At 39.8% G+C, this 24,724-nt stretch overlaps 1 protein-coding gene across 4 annotated transcripts in view; it reads right to left on the bottom strand.

The window, feature by feature from the left end:
• The window catches only part of DDAH1 (dimethylarginine dimethylaminohydrolase 1), a 273,752-nt gene that overhangs the window by 214,479 nt on the left and 34,549 nt on the right, over positions 1–24,724 (bottom strand). Inside the window, exon 1 of one of the 4 annotated variants that reach the window (XM_067043359.1) lies at positions 3,394–3,414. The exons of the other annotated variants lie outside the window; for them this stretch is intronic. The gene's annotated coding sequence lies outside the window, so the exon portion shown is untranslated. Of the gene's footprint in view, positions 1–3,393; positions 3,415–24,724 lie in introns of those variants that run through there. 4 annotated transcript variants of the gene reach the window in all.

The following is a 24,724-nucleotide window of genomic DNA, read 5'->3' as shown; positions in this document are numbered from 1 at the left end:
AGAGTGTTTATTGTCCAAAACAGTGTGGAAACAAACAAACAAACAAATACAGAAATGAATACTTATAAAATAACAAGAAAGAAGAAAAAAGCATTGAAAAATGTTGGTAAGTAAAAAATTCCAATCCCAAACATGTCAATAATCACAATAAATATGAATAGATTACATCTGTTCAATAAAATACAGAGATTCTTAGATTGGAAAAAATAACAAAATCCGGATATGTGAAGATATCTTTTAGGTAAAATTTTAAAACACAAACATTAATAAATATATTAAGTATGGAAAACTACATATTTAGTAAAAGCATAGGAACAGAGATGGGAAGTAAAAGCATCAATTTCAGGACTATGGTTGCGTCTAGGAAGAAAAGAAAGGAAACAGTGTAAGAGAGGGTTACAAAAGGGATATCAATTATATCTTTAATATTTTATTTCTTTCTAACAAAAATAAAATATCTAGAACATATATGACAGGATATTTGCCTTTTAAAATTCTGGGTTTTTTATATTCTGTCCTTTTCTGTGCATATAAAATATATTTTTTAAATTTTTATAGAACTGTACTGAGAAGTTAGAGATTATGTCCTGATGCAACAAATACTTTGGGTTCTAGAGAAAAATTCTGAAATTTTAGAGGTAAACATAAAATTAGGACAGACAGATGAAAATGTGTTTCTACTTTCTGTCCATCAGTTTGAGTCACCATCTATTGAACACTTACACTAGGTTAAGGATGATACTGTTTGAAAATGCCTAAAATTTGTACATTAAAATGTTCAAGAAGGCTTAAACAGAAACTTGTATGCAAGTTTTAACAGTTCATAAATGTTGTCAAGAAACAAAGAAACAATTGGAATAGTGATTAAATTTATCAGAGAAATTTAATTTTGAGCCAGATTCTGAAGCAGGAGAGGTTCATGGATTTCTAAGATGGAACAATTCAGAGAGGAAAATGGACTGTGCCATGGCACAAAGGGACCTCATCAACAGGACACAGGGGACAGTAGTAGATTAGGGTGGTTGGAGCAGAATTTCCTTCCCGAAATTCTGAAGAGCTATGGAAACAGACATAAGTACTTACATGGACATAAGCACAGAAAAATGTCAATATACAATTAAATAGAAGATTTAGGCTACTGGAAGAATAGATCTGACATCACAGATTTTACATGGACTGTAAAAATCACCTTCTTATATTTTTGCTGGCTCCAATGGAGCCATAATTTTTTACTTTGTGTAAAGCATAAAGAAGGTATTTATGAACTGCTTTTCAAGAGAAAGGAGAGGACTTCCCTGGTGGTGCAGTCAGTGGTGAAGAATCCTCCTGCGAATGCAGGGAACATGGGTTTGAGCCCTGGTCCAGGAAGACCCCACATGCCACGGAGCAACTAAGCCTCTGCGCCACAATTACTGAGCCTGCGCTCTAGAGGCCGCGAACCACAACTATTGAGCCCGCGTGCCACAAGTCCTGAAGCCTGTGCGCCTAGAGCCCGTGCTCTACAACAAGAGAAGCCACCGCAATGAGAAGCCCTCGCACCGCAAGGAAGGTAGCCCCCGCTCGCCGCAACTAGAGAAAGCCCTCGCGCAGCAACGGAAGACCCAACACAGCCAAAAATAAATAAATAAATAAATTTAAAAAAACAAAAGGGTTGACTGATATTCTCAAGAAAAGAAAAAGGGGAAATGCTGATGGAGAACCATGAAGGAGCCTTGGTTGATTTTCTGTTGGAATTACTTCTCTTAAGGTTAAATACATTATTTAACAGATTAACACACACAAATATCCTTCCCCCAAAAACTAAACTCTATTTTGAAAATATTCCACCTCACGCCATCAGAATATTCTAATGTTGGGCTAAATTTCTCTTTCTGCTTTCAAATTAATTTGCGTGAAAGGCTCAGCCTAAGTTGTACTGGGAGGATGTAGGTGGCCATGACCATTCACTGGAAACTTGAGTCAGTCCAGATCTTGTGGCTTACAGCACAAGTCCTGCTGCCTCTGCCCCCTCATCCTTATATGGTTGCCAGAGTGAACTAACACACACTTTCTGTCTGTCTGTCTCTCCCTCTTTCTCCCACTCTCTCTGTTGCCCCCTACCCCCTTCCAGGCCAATCTGAACAAATCCTCACCAACCTTAGCGTCTTCCCCAGGTAGCCTCACACTGATGTATCTCTGTGAGTTGTGAGGTGGGTCACAGGCCACATGTCACTGACAATAAAGCCCCAAAGATTCCAAGGTCCCACTTTTCTCAGCCCTGTGTCTAGAGCACCCTCCCCCATCACTCAGTCACCGGCTCTGCTGCCTGGAAAACTCTTGCTCCTGCACGTCTCAGCTCAGATGCTCTCCTCCCTGTGAACCCACATCCCTGACTTCCCCAGCCAGCTCAAATTCTTCTCCTAAAGCCTTGCTGCACTTTGTATAGACTCCCACGTAAGACTTGTCTTGTTTGATGGCAGTTATTTATACAACTGTCTCCCACTCCATTGTGAGCTCCTTGAGGACAGAGACCATGCCTTGGTTCTTTTTATATTGCCAGTAAATAGCAGCTTCCAGGACAGTCTAGGCACACAGTGAACATTAATGGATGTTGAATGAATAAATAAGTACTACCACTGATATAGAGGCAAGAGAGTCCCCAGTTAATTAGATCAATGCCTCTTCCCTTCCCCCATTCCTGCTATGTATGGCAGCAGGGAAAAATCTTTCTCCCTAATTACGTCAAACAACACTGTCCCATGAAGTCTCTGCGTTTTGGGAGTAAAGGTTGAAGGAAATGATTTTCCTTTATAAAATTAAAGGCTTTGATTATTGGCAAAGAGAAGATTCTAGATTCATTAGAGGACAGTGGCCCAGCAATTCTTACTATGTTCCTGTAACTAATTAGAGATAGGTAATTTCAAAAATTAGTATCTACAAAAATTGACCACAAACCAATAAGGATGATGAGTTGAATCATAAAAATCCCATTCTATTTATATTTCCCCACACACACTCATTGCATTTATTCTAAATGGAAAAGTACAAATAGTGGGAAAAAAACATTTAAACTACACAAACACGAAACTCCAGATGCCTATCCTGCCTAAAGGGCAAAATTTAATTCTGTGCTAAACTACTGTATGTGGGATTAAGAGGCGTGGTTAACCAGACATTTGGGAACAAGTAATTACCACTGAATCTCTCTATCACATATTTGTCTCACACATAATTTATACAACAAGCCCACAGAAGGGAAAAATAAAATGTTGTTTGAAATATTTTTTTCCAGCCACAAATTTTTCAGGCTTACTTTTTTCTCCTCATCAAACATTATTTACGCCTATGGTCTTGGGTTGGATAGTGGGATATATTCTTTCTGACACACAGGGGCAAAGAAATAATATCTCTAACCTGTTATTCTTGCCTGTGTCCTTCTGGCCAATCTCAGGCATCTGAATATGGATATGCAGAGTCCCTGCAGTTGGTTTATGTGGAATAAACTTGCAAGGGAACACTTTTATTTATTCACCTATTTGTTCATTCAACAAATATTTATGACACACCTCTGTGCCCAGAATTGACACTGGGATATCCAGATACCAGTGGACAAGACAGGGTCTCCACCCTTGATGAGTTCACAGTCTAGAAGCAGGGATGATTAAACCAACAATTATAATGTAGAATGATAAGCCAGGATAGGAGGGTACACAAGGAGTTGTAGGGATCTGACACCTGTCTGAGATGGTCAGGGAGGGCTTCCAGCAAGAGATGTCATCTAAGTTGCATCTTGACTGACCTGTAGGCCCCAGACAATTGAAGGAGGGTAGGGAAGAGGAAAATTCAAAGCTAAGGGAAGAGCAGGGAGAGATCAGAGTATGAGAGAAAAAGTGGGAGTAGGTGAGGCAGGGTGGTGCTTACTGATGGAGCAAACTCTTACAAAGCTATGGAGTCTGAGCCGTGAAGTAAACATTTTCTGTGCTCACAAGCCAAGCAACAGCTTCTGTGGCCCTCCTCTCCCTCTCTACCTGGGACACTTTCAATGAAAAGGAAAGTGGAGAGGTATTTGAGAGAGACATAAAGCCTCTGGGCAGCGGCATCTTGGCTGGACTGCTTCCGGCATTTGCTCTTGTTTTACATTTTGCACAAAGCAGGGAGATATATGCCATCAAACCATAACTCCTCTGCAACTCCAGCCCAATTCCGGCTGCCATGCAGTATTTGGCAAGAGCCTGACCTGGGGCAAAGGATTTAACATCATCGTGCCTCAGTGCCTTGTCTTTAGAACAGATTGAAGCAAGAATTTAATAAGTGAGTGCATGTGAAGTGCTCAGAACAGAGCCTGGCACAAAGCAAACGCCCAGTAAGTATTAGACATAATTATTTTACTCTGCATATGGGACATGCCGATGAAGCTAGTTGGCCAGTTATTTAAATAACTGGTAGGTCATTTATAGGAACGGGGCTCAGGAGTGAAGTTATTGTTGTTCAGTGTCTTTGGCACTAACAGGAGACTAGGAAAGTTAACCCTGTGAACATAAAAGCTGAACTTCGGTGGTGGATTTTTTTGTTTATATCCATTCATTGAATATTCATTAGCCCTGTACTTATCGAGTGTCTACTGAATGTCAAGCCTGAGGGTCAAATATACCTGAGATGGACTGACAACCTATTATTCATTCAACACATGCTTAGAGGTACCGGAAAGTGTGAGTCACTGCTGAGGATAAAATTGATTCATTAGACCCTCCAGCAGAAGGTGATACATACTACAAAGAGACAGGGACAATAATAATCAGTGTTTGCTTTACACCAGGCTCTGTGCTGAGCACCTTACCTAGATTATCTCAAAGTGCTGTGGGAGTTGATAGGATGGAGATATGGTTCCCAGCAGGGGAGATTAGGAAAGACTTCATGGAAGTGGAGGTATTAGAACAGAATCTTAGAAAATACTTCACTTCTGGAGCATTTTGCTCAACCCTGGTTTTACAGTAGACAGGTCCAATGGCTTTTTCTAAAGCTGCCTCTTGCTATAAAGGCTATTTTAAAGGAAACAGCCAATAAAAGGGGATGGTTTCTACTAAAAACTTTCATCTGACTACAAAAGAGAACTACCACCAACCTGAGTAATTTGCTTAAAAATGAACAACTTCTGATTCCATTATCAAGCCCGAGAGTCATCTTGCCTGCATTGCAGTCCAAATTCCATCTCTCCCTGAATGCCCCTTCTTTCCCGCCAGTGACTGACTGGGAATCATGTTTGCAGCACACGCTGGGATCCTGTTCCTAATTATTGGTTGTGTAATTTATTGATAAAGCAAAGCCAAATATGAGTAAGAAGGAAAGCCTAATTAGAAATAAAGCACTCAGTGTCCCAACAAGGAAAATTCCAGGGCTTCAAAAATAGAAAATCAGTGATGCATAGTTTGAGGGCTTTGTCACTAAAGAAATAATCCCAGTACTTAATAAGCCAGAAAATGGATTAAGCAGATGGGGGAAAGTTATCAGTGGCAGAGAATGGGCACCTACGGAGAAATAGAATGGTTTAGGACCAAAATGACTCTGGCACACACTAAAGAATATTTAGTTGTGTCCTGAAATGAATGCTATAGAAAATCTGTATGAAAAGGAATATAAAATCAGCCATGAAGAGAGAACATAACAGATTATGGGCTGGTACAGAAATGCTAGAGCCACTTTTTTACTGGGTTGATTAGCCCATTTAGTTAAATGGTTGATTTGTGTGATTTCTTTCTTTACAGAATTGACTACTTGAGTGAATCAACCAAAGCAGTAACTTCAGTAGAGTGTGGATGCAGCTTTATTCTGATAAGCTGACCTTTAAACACAGTTGACCCTTGAACAACGTGGGTTTGCACTGTGAAGGTCCACTTATACGTGGATTTTTTGCAATAATAAATACTACAGTACTACAGAGTCTGCAGTTGGTTGAAACTGAGAATACGGAAGAACCTCAGATACTGAGGGCTCACGATAAGTTATATGTGGATTTTTGACTGCAAGGAAGATCAGCATCACTAACACCCATGTTGTTCAAGGGTCAGCTATACACAGGAAAACGTTTTTCATAACAGAGAAGCCATCCCAGCAGCACACGTGACTACATAGCCTTCTCTGCCTATACCTATCTGAACATGTTTCTAATCAATTGACCATTTACACTTATCAGCTCATAGGACCTTTATAGGGCCCAAAACTCAGTTTTAAGTGTCAGTGAGTTGCTGAATGATCCTAACCAGATCACTTAGCCTCTGTTTTCTAATTATTGTATTGCACCATTAAAAGGATGATGCACACACACACACACACACACACACACACACACACACACACACACACCACATTGAGACTGATCAGGAGGCTTTCACATTTTCAAGAAACAGAGATCTGGAGACAAGCGGAAAACACAGCTTCTGAGTGATGGCATAACAAGTTACTATTTATACCTCATCTTCCATCCATTGATGTGAACTAGGGGTCTTTCCTTGCCAGAGAATAATTTTAGGGAATGAGTTTCCTGGTGAGCTCACAGCTTAACACTGCTTGTATCACCATCTTGAGTCAGCAGTGGCTAATGCTGTGCAGAATAAACTAATTTTAGTCATCTGTGGGATCCTTGTAAATACTCCATAGTGACTCTTTTAAAAGTCAGTATGAACTTGCTATCTCTGCTTCATTTCCTGCTCCCAATGATCCACTAGGGGTATTTTTAGGCGATGACATCTTACAGAGCTTGTCTAGGTGAGTTTCTCTATTTCAAAGTCAGCATTTGAAAATTCTGCCATACATTATGCTAAGTGGAATAAGTCAGACAGAGAAAGATGTAACACTGTATGATATCACTTACATGTGGAATCTAAAAATTACAACAAACTAGGGAATATAGTGAAAAAGCAACAGACTCACAGATATAGAGAACAAACTAGTGGTTACCAGTGGGGAGAGGGCAGGGGAAGGGGTTATATAGGGGTAGGAGAGTAAGAGGTACAAACTATTAGGTATAAAATAAGCTACTAGGATATATTGTACAGCATGGGGAATATAGCCAATAGTTTATAATAACTATAAATGGACTATAACCTTTAAAAATTGTGAGCCACTGCATTGTACATCTGTAACATATAATATTGTACAGCAACTGTACTTCAATTTAAAAAAAAGAAAGAAAGAAAATTCTGTCACAGATTCCAAAGTCAAAAGGCCTCTGGTTAAATGTCACCAGAAAAGTGACTAACAAATAAGGCAACAAAGGACGTGGAAATGCACGTGTCCTATATGTGCTACAGGAAAAGCACTGCCCACCTTACTCTCATTTTAACAGCACTTTCTGTGAACCCCAGCCGACAGCTACCTGGAGGGAGAGATGGGGAGAGAAAAACTCTCATCCCTGAAGCTAACGGCTTTCCTTCCACCTATCATACTGTACATTAGGAGTATGAAATGATCCCTTAGCTCCTCAATCATCTCTTTCTGTGATGAGCCCCTGGGTGATGAGTCACATTTCATTGGCAGTCAGTCACAAGCTGAATATAGAGTACCTCTAGTTTGTTCAGTACCTCATGGGTCACTGAGAAAGAATAGGGCCTGAGGACAAACTCCACTGGTCCGGTCACCCAGGTTCAGCTGTGTGATCACAGGCTATAACACTTGGCCAAGAACTCATATTTCATGGAGTGAGAATTGTGCGTAAGCCCTTACACTAGGGTTTTGTGTTTTTGAGAAAGATGCTGAGCTTGACTGTGTTTATCAAGGAATGTGGAAACCAAGAGGAGGGGCTGAGTTAAAGAGAATTCTAGGCAAACCAAACGCCTGAGGTTGGCAGTGAATAGCCCATCGGCCAGAAAGAATGTGAAGGGACCCAGTTCTATGTGAAAAAAGGTTCTTGGTTTTTGTGTTCTCCTTGAAAAATCTTCAACCCTGGAATGTTTGATATCAATGTGTTCTGGTCTAAAAAGAGAAATCGAGAACTTCAAAGGAAGTATTTGAGAAGCAAGAGGAGAGAAGGGAGGGAGGAAGGCAGATTCGGAAATATTAATAGGGAAAAGGAGGGAAATGGTGCATCCTGTAATTATTTTTATAAGAAAGGCAGCTAATAAGAGTTCCAGGGTAGAACTTCTATTTCTTGAATTCGTTCAAAGTGATTGAGACCCTTGGATCTTTGGGACCAAGCTTTTGCTGTAGGAGACTTCATTTAAATGCCTCTTTCCAAAGAAAACACACATCATACCAAGATATACAATCTATGTGTAGCTTCACTGTGCTGCTGGAAACTCAGCTCCACTGATTGATTCTTCTTTACCGAGAATCAGTGTCCTCGTTTACCCCTCTAAAAGCTAGTTTGATGGACTTCCAGTTGAGTGAAGCAAGTCTTTCAGAGCAAAGAGGCAGCTGCCGCTGTCTGGCCGGCTGCTAATGAAAGGCTTATGCAGCAGTCTCTGTGAACCATGCAGGCAGTGCTCCTGCCAGATCCTAAGAAACCAACCTTTTGAGGAACATTGTGTTAAGGAATGTCTGGAATGTTTTTAGTCCCGATAGTTCCCAGGTAGCCTATATGGTCCACAATGAAGAATGAGCAAAGCAGTGTTACAATGTTCAGCAAGACCGATTCAGATCAGAGAGCGATCAGGGAAAAAAACCCATTAAGATGAGGCATAAGATTGACTCTTCTCAACCATTAAATGCAGTTTCAGAATTTCTTTCTGAATTGCAGCTGCATCACACAGACCATCTACTATAGTCCCAGGCTAATGAGAGGGAAGGTGCTAAATAGGCTTTAAATTTTAAACTAAAAATGTAGCAACTATTTGTAAATTTTTTCATACTGTTTAGCTTAGTATATGAGTGAGTGAACACTGTTAAAACATCAGCATAACTGCACCCTTGATTTACACTATTAACAATGGTTATTCATAGGATGGGAAGTTCTATTTCTAATTATATTTTAAAGGTTTTAAATATATTTAAAGGTTTAAAAATTTTTATATATAGGTTAAGTGTTTGTATGCACATACACATACATGTATATGAATATATTTTGCCTGAATACCTCTTTTTTTATTAGAATTGTAAATTTGCTAAGGCTGAGCTGAGGACACTGCTTCAATAAAGATATTTAACATTTAAAATAATATTTAGTGTGTAGAGTAACATGGTCTTTTTTTTACTTTTTATTTTGAACATTCTCTATCTTAAGATTTCTCAAACTTTCTGTCTGCATTCTACAGTAAGAAATACATTTAAAATTTTTGATTCAGCACACTCACATTATATGTTTATTATGCTATATATATATATATATTAAAAAGTATGTATATGAAACAAAACCTACCCTTTCTAAGTGTTATGCACTCTGATATTTTCTGTTCTACTTTTTCATTTGTATAAAATATCATCGTGACTCATTTTATTAATTTTCCCATGCACTAATGTGTCATGACCTGGAATTTAAGAAACATTTTTTAACCTGGCCTTTTAAGTAATTTCATAATGCTATTAAAGAAAATAAAATGTTATAATGAAATAATATGGATATCCATTTGACATGATTCAAGGGAATACATGAGTGCTAATAAAAGAACTCTATCTTTGACTTAAGCTAATTATGATCATTATTGTTATGTTATCATATTCTGGAGAATATTAACTTGTAAAAAATGATAATAGTCATGTAATCTCTTTCTTCATTTAAAATAACATTTACACAACCTTTCAAACTTAATTAAGCCATTTCCTTTCTTTAGCCATCCCACCTCCAAGACCCCAAAATTTTTTAAAGAAAAGACAATGTTATTTAATAGAATACAAAAATTAAGAGTAAAATTCTAGGTTTTACCATAGCAGACTTCTACTAGCTCACTTCAGAATGATCAAAAGGCCATATGCAGCATGGGGATAAATGCAGAATCAGGTTCTGGGCACTCAATGGCTCCTTAGAATTGATGGTAAATTTAACCTCTGAAGATAAGATCAGACATGAATTACCAAAAAAGAGTAATTATTAGAGAAACTTTGTGGTGTCTTCATCTGTGAAAATGGAGAATCACTCTGTAGTGTGAGTGACTCCATAATACAGAGCTCTGTATTGACGGGCTGGTCGGAACGCTGTAAGCTGAAGACATCAAGAAGTCTATTTTTGAAATGACTGTGTATTTCACCTTGACATATCTGATTTGTAAATTTTTTGTTTGCATATTGAATGAATGAAAATGGGCCCAACTTGTCCTTTTTCTCCATGCTGCCTACAGAGTTCACAAATTGGTGCTGAACGATAGGTATTTTAAAGCCCCAAAGACCACAATGTGGATTCCCTGGACAGCAGGACAGATAGAATGTTTGGATAGTGACCCTTTGAGAACTGCCTACAGGACAGGACCTCTTCTCAGTGAAAGGTGGGGTGGAAACACTGTACAACTTCTTCCCCACCAGAGCAGGGAATTTTGACTACACAATGCTCAGCATGTCCTCCTGGCCCCTGTCCCCACCCACTTTCTTCCCGGCTTCCCTGACTCTTCCCCCACCATGCTCACCATGCCTGGCTGCACCTGCCTGCCGACTTCTGCCTCCCTTGCTAGATTCCAAGTTGCTGAGGGAAGGCAGGGAGACGACCTTGTCCGCCACTGCCTCTTCAAACTAGCACAGTGAACTGGGCACATTTGGGGAGCACCCACAATCATGTGTTGAGGGAAAGAACAGACAAGTGAACAAATTATTAATCACCCACTTAACTTGTAGCCCCTTCAAGAGTCAACCTCCTCGATACTCCTGGCCCAGTAGGAGGCAAGTGCCAAGCCCTCTCCACCAAGGCCAGCAGAGAACCCGCTTCCAGGGGGCCTGCAGCCAGCATCTAATTACAGTTACAACTTCATGAGAGTCACCCTGGAAGTCTCAGAGCAGGTGGAAACCGCTGACCCAAGCATCTGGAAAGTCCAGAAGCAGCAGAAGTGGTGGCACTCAGGGGCTGAAAGAAAAATTCAGATGTCATTTTGGCCTCATCTTCCTCCAAACTGTTTGCAGAGAGTATTTCACTGCTAAAATGAGAGGCAGGAAAGTAATAACTTACAGGTAAATTGCTATGGACAGCATTGTCTGAGGTATATAATATGCTTTCCCTACATTTGTTCAATGCAGGTACAAAGTGGGATAATCCAGTCTCTGAACACTAGTCCAGGTATTATTAGGAAGGAACACCTGAACCAGGTGGACATGCATGGCATTTGCAGTCACTATCCTATTAGTTGGAACCATATGAAACTGTCATTTTGATAGGTCAAAGGTGGTCAAATAGCAGCAGTTTCATATAGTTCAACCTATCATAGGTTTAAATGTACCACTTCACTGCTAGAAACAAGTCAAGGCTGAATCCTGCTGATACTAAGAAAGCCTGTTTGGTATGCCGGGCCGTTAGCAGTCTTTTGGGAGAACTAAGGACTGACCTGAACATGAAGGATGCACAATTGCCCTAGGTCAGTTGTTCTGAAGTGTATTCTAGGGCACCCCAGTTCCACAAGACGCTTATGAAGAAAGAAGAGAAGGACTGATTTATGAAATGCTGCAAACGATATTCCTTTCCTAAAGTTTCAAAATTCATATTAAAGTATCACATTCACAGATCAAAGAATCTGAAGGGTTCTACAATAAAAACATCACTTAACCATGTTGAATCCAGGACATTCCAAATTTATTTGACGAGTGAAATCATACATAAAGGTGACACCTACTATCACAGTTAACAGTTTGGGATTAGCCAGACTTCTGCCCATGATCCAGGCACGTCTAGGCTCTCTCAATCCTGGCTCCTTAGGCCTGAATCAGTTCAGGTTCATATTTACCCTGAACTAGACAGAGGCCCCTGACAGCGGTTTATTTCCACTTCTCCCCACTGTTCCCCAACAGCCAGAAAAAGGCAGAAGCTCAGGATACTCTGTGTCAATACACAAGTTGCTTTCTACTGATTTTATATTCAGTTTGTGCAAGTCTCACCATGCCATCAAACCAGCATTTATGTCTTTTAGGGAATAATATTAATAGAAACGTAGGGAATAATCATACCTGCCATGGTATATCTGCCATGTACTTTTCACACTGTACTATGCTTCATGTTTTCCATACCTGTCATGTATATTACATTGCTCACAATGAGCTGAGGAAGTAGGTATTTTTGCTCCCACTTTATAGACAATCTCTAGTGTCAAAGATATTTGGTGGCCTAAAGTCCACAGCTGCGATTTAATAACACCACTTCCTATGCTCCCTCCACCACATTAATGAGTTGACACGTATATAGTGCTTACTCCAAGCCAGCCACCAAGTTTTAACTCATTTAAATCATTATAAACCAATGAAGGTACTATTACTATCCCCATTTGACAACTGGGGAAACAGAAGAAGTTAACCAATCCTCCTAAAGTCTTATGGCTAAAAAGAGGCAGGGCTGGAATTCAGACTAAGGCTGATTATTGTTTGGTTCTACAATAAGGAAATCCATTTAACTATGTTTAACCCAGGACTTTCCAAACTTGTTTGACTAGGGAATCATTTTTTGCAGGTCATGCCTACTACTACAGTTAACACTTTGAGAGAACACAGTTTGGGAATCACAGGACGGACCCCCTCCCCTTGATCCAGGCACCTCTAGCCTCTCCAAACCCAGAGTCCACGCCCTTTACTATTACACTCTCTCGGCCTCTTAGAGATCCCAGAGTCTCCATTTACATGTCTCACTAACCAAGTCTCCTGGCTGTAGAGGCTAGTTGTCAAAAACTATCCATTTACTCTCTTAATTCTCTCTAAAACCCTTATAATGTAACCAAATCAATATAGCACATTTGTAAAGGTTAATATAAAATAAATTATTTTAGAATATAAAGTGACTTTTATCTCCAATGTCCCTATACAGAAAAACAATCTTTTTGTTTTGAGTAACTAAGAATACTAAAAATCCTCGAAGTCTCTAATGTTATGAAACCACAAATTACAGTGTGAACATCAAATCATTCTATTAAGGCAATGTAAAAGAACTGAGTTCAATATAAGTCACCTTCAATTTCACCACCGTTGGGATGGATGAAATCTAACATTTATTGGGTGTTTATTATGGGCCAGGCACTCTGCCACATGCTTTTCATAGATTATCTTATTTTACAACAACTCTCTGAGATAGATGCTGTTGTTATTCCCCTCCTACTTCCTGAAGCAAAACCCAAGGCACTAGGAGAACTTGCCCAGGATCACACAGCTATCCAGCAAACGGTGGAGCCAAGAGGTGAAGAGGGGAACCTGGATTTTACATGTCCCCAGCCATTGTAGATGCTAACTCTGGCTGCACAGAGCAAAGCCAAATATGAGCCCCCAGGTTCTAACAAAGTGATCATTTGCTTTTTGCAAGCCCCATATTAAAAGGTACATGACATCTACTAAATGGTTGCCCTTGGGGAACCTTCAAAATCTGTCAACTGGAAATAAGACTCCAGAGGGGGAAACCCTAAAACCTTTAATTGCTCCAAGATGATATGTTGGTTTTGCAGGTCTGGCTCATCTTAAAAGGAAGATTTTTTTGAAGGTATAACTGAATAATATGGCATTAAAGAAACACGATTCGAGTTCTCATGCTTATAAAATCATAGTTGTCATTTCTAGGTTTGCTGAAGACTGTTTTGCAATCTCTTACTAAGTTGGAGAAAACCAATACTGTACACACTTAGGTACATCTGCCCTTTTCTTCCCTTCACCAAAGAACTTCATAGGGTTTTTAGTATTTTTAGTTACCGAAAGCACTCAAAACAAGAATTGTATTTCTCTGTATGGACATTAGAGGGAAAAGTCATTTTATGTTCTAAAATAATTTATTTTACATTAACCTTTGCAAATGTGCCACATTGATTTGGTTATTTTTAAAGGTTTAAGACAGAATCAAGACTGCATTAAGAAAGTGCTAAAAAACCTAAAACAACTGGAGACTCAGGCAGTTTATTGTTTTCTTTAAAAACAACTATAGGGACTTCCCTGGTGGCGCAGTGGTTGAGAGTCCGCCTGCCGATGCAGGGGACACGGGTTTGTGCCCCGGTCCGGGAGGATCCCACGTGCCGCGGAGCGGCTGGGCCCGTGAGCCACGGCCGCTGAGCCTGCGCGTCCGGAGCCTGTGCTCCGCAACGGTAGAGCCCACAATAGTGAGAAGCCCCAGTACCACAAAAAACAAAAACAAAAACAAAACCAAACAAACAAACAAAAACTATAGATGGATTTCAAGGAGGTAAAAGAGATGAAAACAGAAGGTAAAAATGATTGTTTGGGCTTCCCTGGTGGTGCAGTGGTTAAGAATCCGCCTGCCAATGCAAGGGACACGGGTTCGAGCCCCGGTCTGTGAGGATCCCACATGCCGCAGAGCAACTAGGCCCGTGTGCCGTAACTACTGAGCCTGTGCTCTAGAGTCTGAGAGCCACAACTACTGGGCCCGCGTGCCACAACTACTGAAGCCCATGCGCCTAGAGCTTGTGCTCCACAACAAGAGAAGCCACCGCAATGAGGAGCCTGCGCACCGTAACCAAGAGTAGCCCCCGCTCTCTGCAACTGGAGAAAGCCCACACAGCAACAAAGACCCAACACAGCCAAAAATAAGTAAATAAATTTATTATTTTTTTAAAAAAGATCATTTAATGAGGCATAGAGGTGGTCTTGGGAATTTACACCTAAAGAAAATCTCTAAATCAAAAAACCATAGAATAAATAATCCCGGGAGGCAGTACAGAATGGGGTTAAGAAAAAGCTCAGAGTCTCACGGCCTGGGTTCACTCATTAGGTATGTGACCTTGTGCAAGATACCCATTCTCCCTGTACTAAGTTCCTTCCTCCCTAAATGAGGTTGTTAACAAGACCTACTTCATAAGGTTGCTTGCTGTGAAAATTAAATAAGATAATTTATAAAAACACTAAGGACAATATCTGATAAGTGCTCAATAACTACCAGCTATTAAAGCAGTTGTCACGATCATTGCAGCACACATGAAGGGGTGTAGAGAAGTTAAGTTAAAAGGTAAATTAAAACAAAACAAGAATAATCCTAGGTCTACTGCTGAGACCTCACGGTAGAACTGACACATCGTGGGTGCTCAGTAAATAGTGAATGATGGACTCAATCTATCAATCAGTGAATGAATCAAGGAATGGAGTCTTAGGAAGAAAAGATTGCTTTCAAAAAAGCGAATTCTTTGCCTTCTGTGGGCCTTTTGATCCCTCCTAATCCATCCATAAGAGCGAAGTTACCCACCCTAATTCAGAATAGTCTTTCCCTTGCTCATGCAGTAACTCAGTTCAGTGCAGTAAATTTTAAACTTTTTCCAAAGCCACACTAACATATATGCTAGAACACACCAAATTTATAAACAAAAACTCTAAGTGACCTTAACTTCATGACAGGAGAGAAAGATGTTCAAAGATGAAGTTATATTTAACACACCCTTTATTTCTGTCTAAATAGTGTGATTTAAAATGAATGAATATTGTGTGAAAAAAAATTTATATAAATATCTATATTTAGATATATAGATTTTTTTTTTTTTACAAAAAGATAACAATAAAAGAAAAGGGAGTGTGCTGAACAAGAGAGTGGGAAAGGAAAGCCAGGGATACTGCTTATTTCCCTCCCACTAGGAGACGGATCATTATGCTATGTTCCTTCAATCCAGTTATTTACCTTCAGAAATTACTTTTGGCTTCTTTCCACTTCTGAACTGGGATCAGAATCACAAACACATTTGACAACAATATGTTCCTCTTGCGTAAATGTCTCTTCTAGGCCACATACATAATTAAAATCCTGTTGACTCAGGAATAACGTCTCAGAACTGAATGTCCAAACTCTGTAACTTGCTTCCTTTTCTAACCAGACAGCACAGCTGCCAAGAGCTTCTGGGCCCTCTGCCTCTTTTCTCCACGTATAATTATTATACATTACATAGCATATACTTGATTTGCCAAAGCCTGCCAGAAAAGGTTCCTGTGACTACTTATTTGAACTTTTTTGTATATACATGTGACCAAAAACACAGTGTACCAAAGCAGAAGAAAAAAAGGAGGTGGGGTGGGAGTGGATGTGCTTAGCAATTCTTACTTTCCATGGAAATGAGATGAAAGTCTTAAGGCAAAGCAATATATATACACATAGCTTATAAGGCAAAATTCACTAAAGGTGAAAGAATATTTTAAAAATTAATGATGCCATATTATAACATGAATCCTTGGTTTCCAATATTTGAAATGAGGTAATAGACTTTAAAAAGTCTTCAAAGTATATATGAGGCATAAAATAAAGCACTTTGGCTTTCCTTCACCTTTGGGCAGCACCAGATTTAAACCAGACATGAAAATCTATCCTATTTTTAACAACCACTGGAGGAAGAGGTTGCACAATGTTTCTTAGGAAGTGGTTCCAATATTCCTCCCCGTCTTAAAACTCTTACATTCTAACCTAAATCCCTCACACTCTAGTTTCAGCCCATTTCCTTTTGCTCAGCCTTAACATGCCTGAAGAACATTATGAGAATATTCTCAATACTGTGTTGTGTTTTTTTTTTTTCAGCCCACAGTTGCCTGGATCTCTTCTATTTCTTCAAAAATATTTAGATATGATATTGGCCTTTTTTCAGTTTTCTGAAAGTTCTCCTGTCTACAAATTTTCAGAAAGACCTGTCCATATTTTAAAGACTTTTAACTTACAAGTAATTGCAGATTTTAGTATAGCTAGTTAAAATTATTTTTACCAGGTAGTTCCCTACTTATGCTCATTTTTCTGTAGCATTCTAAAACTTATTTCAGAAAAGAAGTGATCATCAAACTTTGGTGTACCTCAGAAAATTAACGAAGTTTATTAAAAATAAGATTCCCAACTCTTGACCCAGACTCAGTAAGTTATAATCTTTAAGGCCCTGACATCCTTCAGTTATTCTCATTCAAAAGTCTTAATTCGGTTAACAAGAAAGTTATCAAGCTCATTATTAAAAATGGAAAAAACAAACAAACACACTAAAAAATGTGTTCTCTTCTTCCTTGATAAAGTCAGTTCTGCTTTTGCACTTAAAACTGACACATTAACAGAGTCAGGTATTTGGTGCTGTACTGAAGTTCGACATCACAATCCCCATTAGCAGGAAAATCAAAACCAAACCTAATCTGTGCCTACAAGTTTCCCACACTAGAACTAATTCACTGCCAACAGGCTCTTGATGTATAATACATTATCACATGAAAATGTGATTATGAAAAATACGAGACTGCCACTGCCTGCAAGTATGTAATGCATTCAACATAAGTTATGCAGCAACTTTCAAAATTTAAGCTGGTTTCTGAGGATATAAGCCCGTTCAAAGGACCCTGAGTGGCAAGGTAAAGAAAGAACTAACTGTACAAAATGACATAGAAACAGAAACGCCAATACAGTGCAAGAGCTGAGGAGGAGTTGGAAGGTTCTATGTGAGAGGCAAGAGCATCTTTTCCAGGAAATTTTAAGGTGAATGAGGGTAGGTCTGTGCTTGGATCCTAAACCATGTGGTATTGTTATTATTAGTGTTGGATTGCTACAAAAGGGGAACACCAGGGGCCTGCCTCAATGATTTGCCCAGGTGGGCTTGGTTTCATTTCTTTCTCTAATATTCTTAAGCATCAGTGTTGGATTACCCAAAGGGGCTGCCTCAGATAGTCTGTGCTCTGCATTTCCCCACAAGCACACAGGCAAGAGGGGAAAAAAAAAAACCACTAAAGCAACCACAGAAATGCAGGTGAAAAGGAAAGGGCTGAGAAATTGCTGCACTAGGAAAGAAGTGAAAGTAGCCAAAAGACGGCAGCCAAATGCTGAGATATTCAAAGACAATTCAGGTGTGCAAAGAAAGAGGTATGTCCTGTGATAATAACTGTTAAGATCTATTCTCTTGGCAACTCCCAAATATACAATACAATATTGTTAACTATAGTCACCATGCTGTACTTTATATACACAAATGTCTAATCATTATGTTGTACACCTGAAACTAATATAATGTTATATGTCAGTTACATCTCAATTAAAAAAAAAGAGGTATCTGTACCAATTGTCCATGAATGTGTGCCCTTGGGATCAATTATACTTAGCACTTTTGACTAACTTTTCTCTTTGGATTCAGGATCACAGTCCTTTTCTTTTTTTAATTAATTTTTATTGGAGTATAGTGGATTTGTAATGTTGTGTTAGTTTTCTGCTGTACAGCAAAGTGAATCAGTTATACATATATACATATCCACACTTTTTCAGATTCTATTCCCATATAGGTCATTACAGAGTATTGAGTAGAGTTCCCTGTGCTATACAGTAAGTTCTTATTAGTTATCTATTTTATATATAGTAGTGTGTATATGTCAATCCCAATCTCCCAATTTATCCCTCTCCCTGCTTTCCCCCTTGGTAACCATAAACCTATGTTTTCCTCTAAGAGTTTTATAGTATTCAGTCTTCTGTTTAGGTCTTTAATGCATTTTGAGTTTATTTTTGTGTATGGTGTTAGAGAATGTTCTAATTTCATTCTTTTACATGTAACTGTCCAGTTTTCCCAGCACCACTTATTGAAGAGACTGTATTTTCCCCACTGTATATTCTTGCCTCCTTTGTCATAGATTAGGTGACCATAGATGCATGGGTTTATCTCTGGACTTTCTATCCTGTTCCATTGATCTATATTTCTGTTTTTGTGTCAGTACCATACTCTTGATTACTGTAGCTTGGGAGTATAGTCTGAAGTCAGGAAGCCTGATTCCTCCAGCTCCATCTTTCTTTCTTAAGATTGCTTTGGCTATTCAGGGTCTTTTGTGTTTCCACACAAATTGTGAAATTTTTTGTTTTGGTTTTGTGAAAAATGCTATCGGTAATTTGATAGGGATTGCATTGAATCTGTAGTAGGCATAGAGGGAACATACCTCAACATAGTCCTTTTCTAGTTCTTCTCCAAACTTCTTTCTCTGGTTCCTCTGTTTTATTTTCCATGAATTGTCTACATGTTGTTTTTCTCTAGAGTTTCCATCCTTAATTCTTTTCTCTTTTCCCTCTATATTCCCTTTATTTAAAAATCTTATGTGCATCCATGGCTTCAACTATCACTTATGAAAATGACCCTAAACATCAGATTCCACAGGTGAAGGGTTCAGTCCTACAAGAGTGCCCACACACACTCCCGCCACTTCAGGCTCAAGTCACAAGTCCACGCTATAGATTAGCAGTTCCTGTGACCCTCTCCTTGGACTTCAGACACCAGTTACAAGCCCGTGTTTTTACCTATAGTTCTGACCATCCAGCTATATATCAGAGGTTCCCACGACCTCCTCCTTGAGCTTGATTAATTTTCTAGAATGGCTAACAGAACTCAGAGCAACATTTTACTTACTAGATTACCAATTTATTATAAAAGGAGATAACTCAGGAGTAGTCAGTTAGAAGAGCTGCATAGGTATGGGGAGAGGGCATGGAGCCTCCATGCCTTCTCTTAGTGCACCACTTTCCCTAATTTCCATGTGTTCACCATCCCAGAAGCTCTCTGAACCCTGTCCTCTTGGTTTCTTATGGAGGCATCAGTACATAATCGTGATTGATTAAATTATTGGCTATGGGTGATTGATTCAACCTCCAGGCCCTTTCCCCTCTTTGGAGGTCAGGGGTGGGACTGAAAGTTCCAACCCTCTAATCACATGGTTGGTTCTCCTAGCAACTGGCCCTCAACCTTAGTGAGACCCAAAAGTCACTTCATTATCATAACATGAGACACCTTTGTCACTCTCAACACAGAAAATTCCAAGGGTTTGCAGAGCTGTGAGTCAGGAACTGTGGATGAAGATCAAATATATATGAGAAATATGTTTGGATTATCTGAATGACCAAATACATATTTTTCTTGTAAATCACAATATCAAATCCCATATCTTCTACTTCTGCTAATAGTACAATCCTCTCCCATCACATCTGCTTCTCCCTTTGCTGCACACCATTGCTTAGCAAGTCCTACTGATGGCATCTCCAACACAAGGCACAGGTCACATTCACTCTCACTAGCTCTCACCTAGACTAGCCCTTCACTAACCCTTGCCTAGACTATTGTAATAGTGTCCCAGATGAGTTCCTCTCTAAACTGATTCTTAAAATTATTGGCAGGTGATTTGGAGGCCACAATTTGATTGATCACCTCTCTCCTTTTTGAAATCCTTCTATACTTCTCCATTGCCTATCAAAGTTAGTTCAACCCTATTTTTAAAAAATAGTAAAATTTGTTGAGCACACTATGTGACCACTGGTACACACATATCATTTTACTTATTTCCCCAAAAAGCCTATAGGACAGGACCTTCAAGATGGTGGAGGAGTAAGATGTGAGATCACCTTCCTCCCCACAAACACATCAAAAATACATCTACATGTGGAACAATTCCTATAGAACACCCACTGAACGCCGGCAGAAGACCTCAGACTTCCCAAAAGGCAAGAAACTCCCCACATACCTGGGTAGGGCAAAAGAAAAAAGAAAAAACAGAGAAAAAAGAATAGGGACAGGACCCGCACCTCTGGGAGGGAGCTGTGAAGGAGGAAAAGTTTCCACACACTAGGAAGCCCCTTCACTGGTGGAGATGGTGGGTGGGCATCAGTGTGGGGAGTGAAGCTTCAGAGACATGGAGGAGAGCGAGGCAACAGCAGTGCAGAGGGCAAAGTGGAGAGATTCCTGTGTGGAGGATCGGTGCTGAAAAGCACTCACCAGCCTGAGAGGCTTGTCTGCTCACCCGCCGGGGTGGGTGTGGGCTGGGAGCTGAGGCTCGAGTTTCAGAGGTCAGATCCCAGGGAGAGGACTGGGGTTGGCTGTGTGAACACAGCCTGAAGGGGGCTAGTGTGCCACAACTAGCTGGGAGGGAGTCCGGGAAGAAGTCTGGACCTGCCTAAGAAGCAAGAGACCATTGTTTCGGGGTGCACTAGGAGAGGGGATTCAGGGCACGACCTAAACGAGCTCCAGAGACAGGCGCAAGCTGCGGCTATCAGCACAGACCCCAGAGACGGGCATGAGATGCTAAGGCTGCTGCTGCAGCCACCAAGAAACCTGTGTGCAAGCACAGATCACTATCCACACCTCCTCTCCGGGGAGCTTGTGCAGTCCGTCACTGCCAGGTCCCGTGATCCAGGGACAACTTCCCCAGGAGAACACATGGCAAACCTCAGGCTGTTGCAACGTCATGCTGGCCTCTGCTGCCTCAGGCTCGCCCCACATTCCATAGTCCTCCCTCCCTCCCGGCCTGAGTGAGCCAGAGACCCCTAATCAGCTTCTCCTTTAACGCTCTCCCGTCTGGGTGAAGAACAGTTGCCAGAGGGCTACCTACACGCAGAGGCAGGGCCAAACCCAAAGCTGAACCCCAGGAACTGTGCAAACAAAGAAGAGAAAGGGAAATTTCTTCATGCAGCCTCAGAAGCAGTGGATTAAATCTCCACAATCAACTTGACATACCCTGCATCTGTGGAATGCCTGAATAGACAAGGAATCATCCCAAAATTGAAGCAGTAGACTTTGGGAGCAACTGTAGACTTGGAGTTTGTTGTATGCAACTGACTAGTTTCTGATTTATATGCTTATCTTAGTTTAGTTTTTAGCACTTGTTATCATTGCTGGATTTGTTTCTTTTCTCTCTTCTTTCTTTATTACTTAAAAAAGTTTTTATTTTAATAACTTTATTTTATTTATTTTTCTTTCTTTTCTCCCTTTTCTTCGAAGCCGTGTGGCTGACAGGGTCTTGTTGCTCTGGCTGGGTGTCAGGCCTGGGCCTCTGAGGTGGGAGAGCCGAGTTCAGGACACTGGACCACCAGAGACCTCCTGGCCCCACGTAATGTCAATTGGTGAGAGCTCTCCCAGAGATCTCCTTCTCAACGTTAAGAACCAGCTACACTCAATGACCAGCAAGCTCCAGTGCTGGACACCCCATGCTAAACAACTAGCAAGACAGGAACACAATCCCACCCATTAAAATGGGTGCTAAAATGGGTAATTTTAGGCACCCATTAGTAGAGAAACTGCCTAAAATCATACTAAGTTCACAGACACCCCAAAGCACACCACAAGATGCAGTCCTGCCCACCAGAAAGAGAACACCCAGCCTCATCCAGCAGAACACAGGCACCCGTCCCCTCCACCAGGAAGCCTACACAAACCACTGAACCAACCTTACCCACTGGGGGCAGACACCAAAAACAATGGGAACTATGAACCTGCAGCCTGGGAAAAGGAGACCCCAAACACAGTAAATTAAGCAAAATGAGAAGACAGAAACACACAGTAGATGAAGGAGCAAGGTAAAACCTTCCAGACCAAACAAATGAAGAGGAAACAGGTAGTCTACCTGAAAAAGAATTCAGAGTAATGATAATAAGGATGATCCAAAATCTTGGAAATAGAATGGAGAAAATACAAGAAACGTTTAACAAGGACATAGAAGAATTGAAGAGCAAACAAACAATGATGAACAACACAATAAATGAAATTAAAAATTCTCTAGAAGGAATCAATAGCAGAATAACTGAGGCAGAAGAACGGATAAGTGACCTGGAAGATAAAATAGTGGAAATAACTAACGCAGAGCAGAATAAAGAAAAAAAGAATGAAAGGAATTGAGGACAGTCTCAGAGACATCTGGGACAGCATTAAATGTACCAATATTCGAATTATAGGGGTCCCAGAAGAAGAAGAGAAAAAGAAAGGGACTGAGAAAATATTTGAAGTGATTATAGTTGAAAACTTCCCTAATATAGGAAAGGAAATAGTCAATCAAGTCCAGGAAGCACAGAGTCCCATACAGGATAAAGCCAAGAAACACACCAAGGCAAATATAAATCAAACTATCAAAAATTAAATGCAAAGAAAAAATATTAAAAACAGTAAGGGAAAAGCAAAAATAACATACAAAGGAATCCCCATAAGGTTAACAGCTGATCTTTCAGCAGAAACTCTGCAAGCCAGAAGGGAGTGGCAGGACATATTTAAAGGGATGAAATGGAAAAACCTACAGCCAAGATTACTCTACCCAGCAAGGATCTCATTCAGATTCAACAGAGAAATTAAAACCTTTACAGACAAGCAAAAGCTAAGAGAATTCAGCACCACCAAACCAGCTTTACAACAAATGCTATAGGAACTTCTCTAGGCAGGAAACACAAGAGAAGGAAAAGACCTACAATAACAAAGAAAATGGTAACAGGAACATACATATTGATAATTACCTTAAATGTAAATGGATTAAATGTTCCAACCAAAAGACACAGACTGACTGAATGGATACAAAAACAAGACCCATATATATATTGTCTACAAGAGACCCACTTGAGACCTAGGAACACATACAGACTGAAAGTGAGGGGATGGAAAAAGATATTGCATGCAAATGGAAATGAAAAGAAAGTTAGAGTAGCAATTCTCATATCAGACAAAATAGACTTTAAAATAAAGACTATTACAAGAGACAAAGAAGGACACTACATAATGATAAAGGGATCAATCCAAGGAGGTATAACAATTATAAATATATATGCACCCAACATAGGAGCACCTCAATACATAAGGCAAATGCTAACAGCCACAAAAGGGGAAATTGACAGTAACACAATAATAGTAGGGGATTTTAACACCACACTTTCACCAATGGACAGGTCAACCAAAATGAAAATAAATAAGGAAACACAAGCTTTAAATGATACATTAAACAAGATGGATTTAATTTATATTTATAGGACATTCCATCCAGAAACAACAGGATATACTTTCTTCTCAAGTGCTCATGGAACATCCTCCAGGAGAGATCATATCTTGGGTCACAAATCAAGCCTTGGTAAATTTAACAAAATTGAAATCATATCAAGTATCTTTTCTGACCACAACGCTATGAGACTAGATATCAATTACAGGAAAAAAACTGTGAAAAATACAAACACATGGAGGCTAAACAATACACTACTAAATAACCAAGAGATCACTGAAGAAATCAAAGAGGAAATCAAAAAACACCTAGAAACAAATGACAATGAAAACATGATGGACTAAAACCTATGGGATGCAGCAAAAGCATTTCTAAGAGGGAAGTTTATAGCAATACAATCCTAACTCAAGAGACAAGAAAAATCTCAAATAAACAACCTAACCTTACACCTAAAGCAATTAGAGAAAGAAGAACAAAATAACCCCAAAGTTAGCAGAAGGAAAGAAATCATAAAGATCAGATCAGAAATAAATGAAAAAGAAATGAAGGAAACAACAGCAAAGATCAATAAAACTAAAAGCTGGTTCTTTGAGAAGATAAAATTGATAAACCATTAGGCAGACTCATCAAGAAAAAAAGGGAGAAGACTCAAATCAACAGAATTAGAAATGAAAAGGAGAAGTAACAACTGACACTGCAGAAATATAAAGGATTGTGAGAGATTACTACAGGCAACTATATGCCAATAAAATGGACAACCTGGAAGAAATGGACAAATTCTTAGAAATGCACAACCTTCTGAGACTGAACCAGGAAGAAATAGAAAATATGAACAGACCAATCACAAGCACTGAAGTTGAAACTGTGATTCAAAATCTTCCAACAAACAAAAGCTCAGGACCAGATGGATTCACAGGCGAATTCTATCAAACATTTAGAGAAGAGCTAACACCTATCCTTCTCAACTCTTCCAAAAGATAGCAGAGGGAGGAAC

The sequence above is a fragment of the Kogia breviceps genome, chromosome 1 (assembly GCF_026419965.1).
Source record: "Kogia breviceps isolate mKogBre1 chromosome 1, mKogBre1 haplotype 1, whole genome shotgun sequence".
In the NCBI taxonomy this organism is placed as follows: domain Eukaryota; kingdom Metazoa; phylum Chordata; class Mammalia; order Artiodactyla; family Physeteridae; genus Kogia; species Kogia breviceps.
This window is presented reverse-complemented; position numbering and strand designations above follow the sequence as displayed.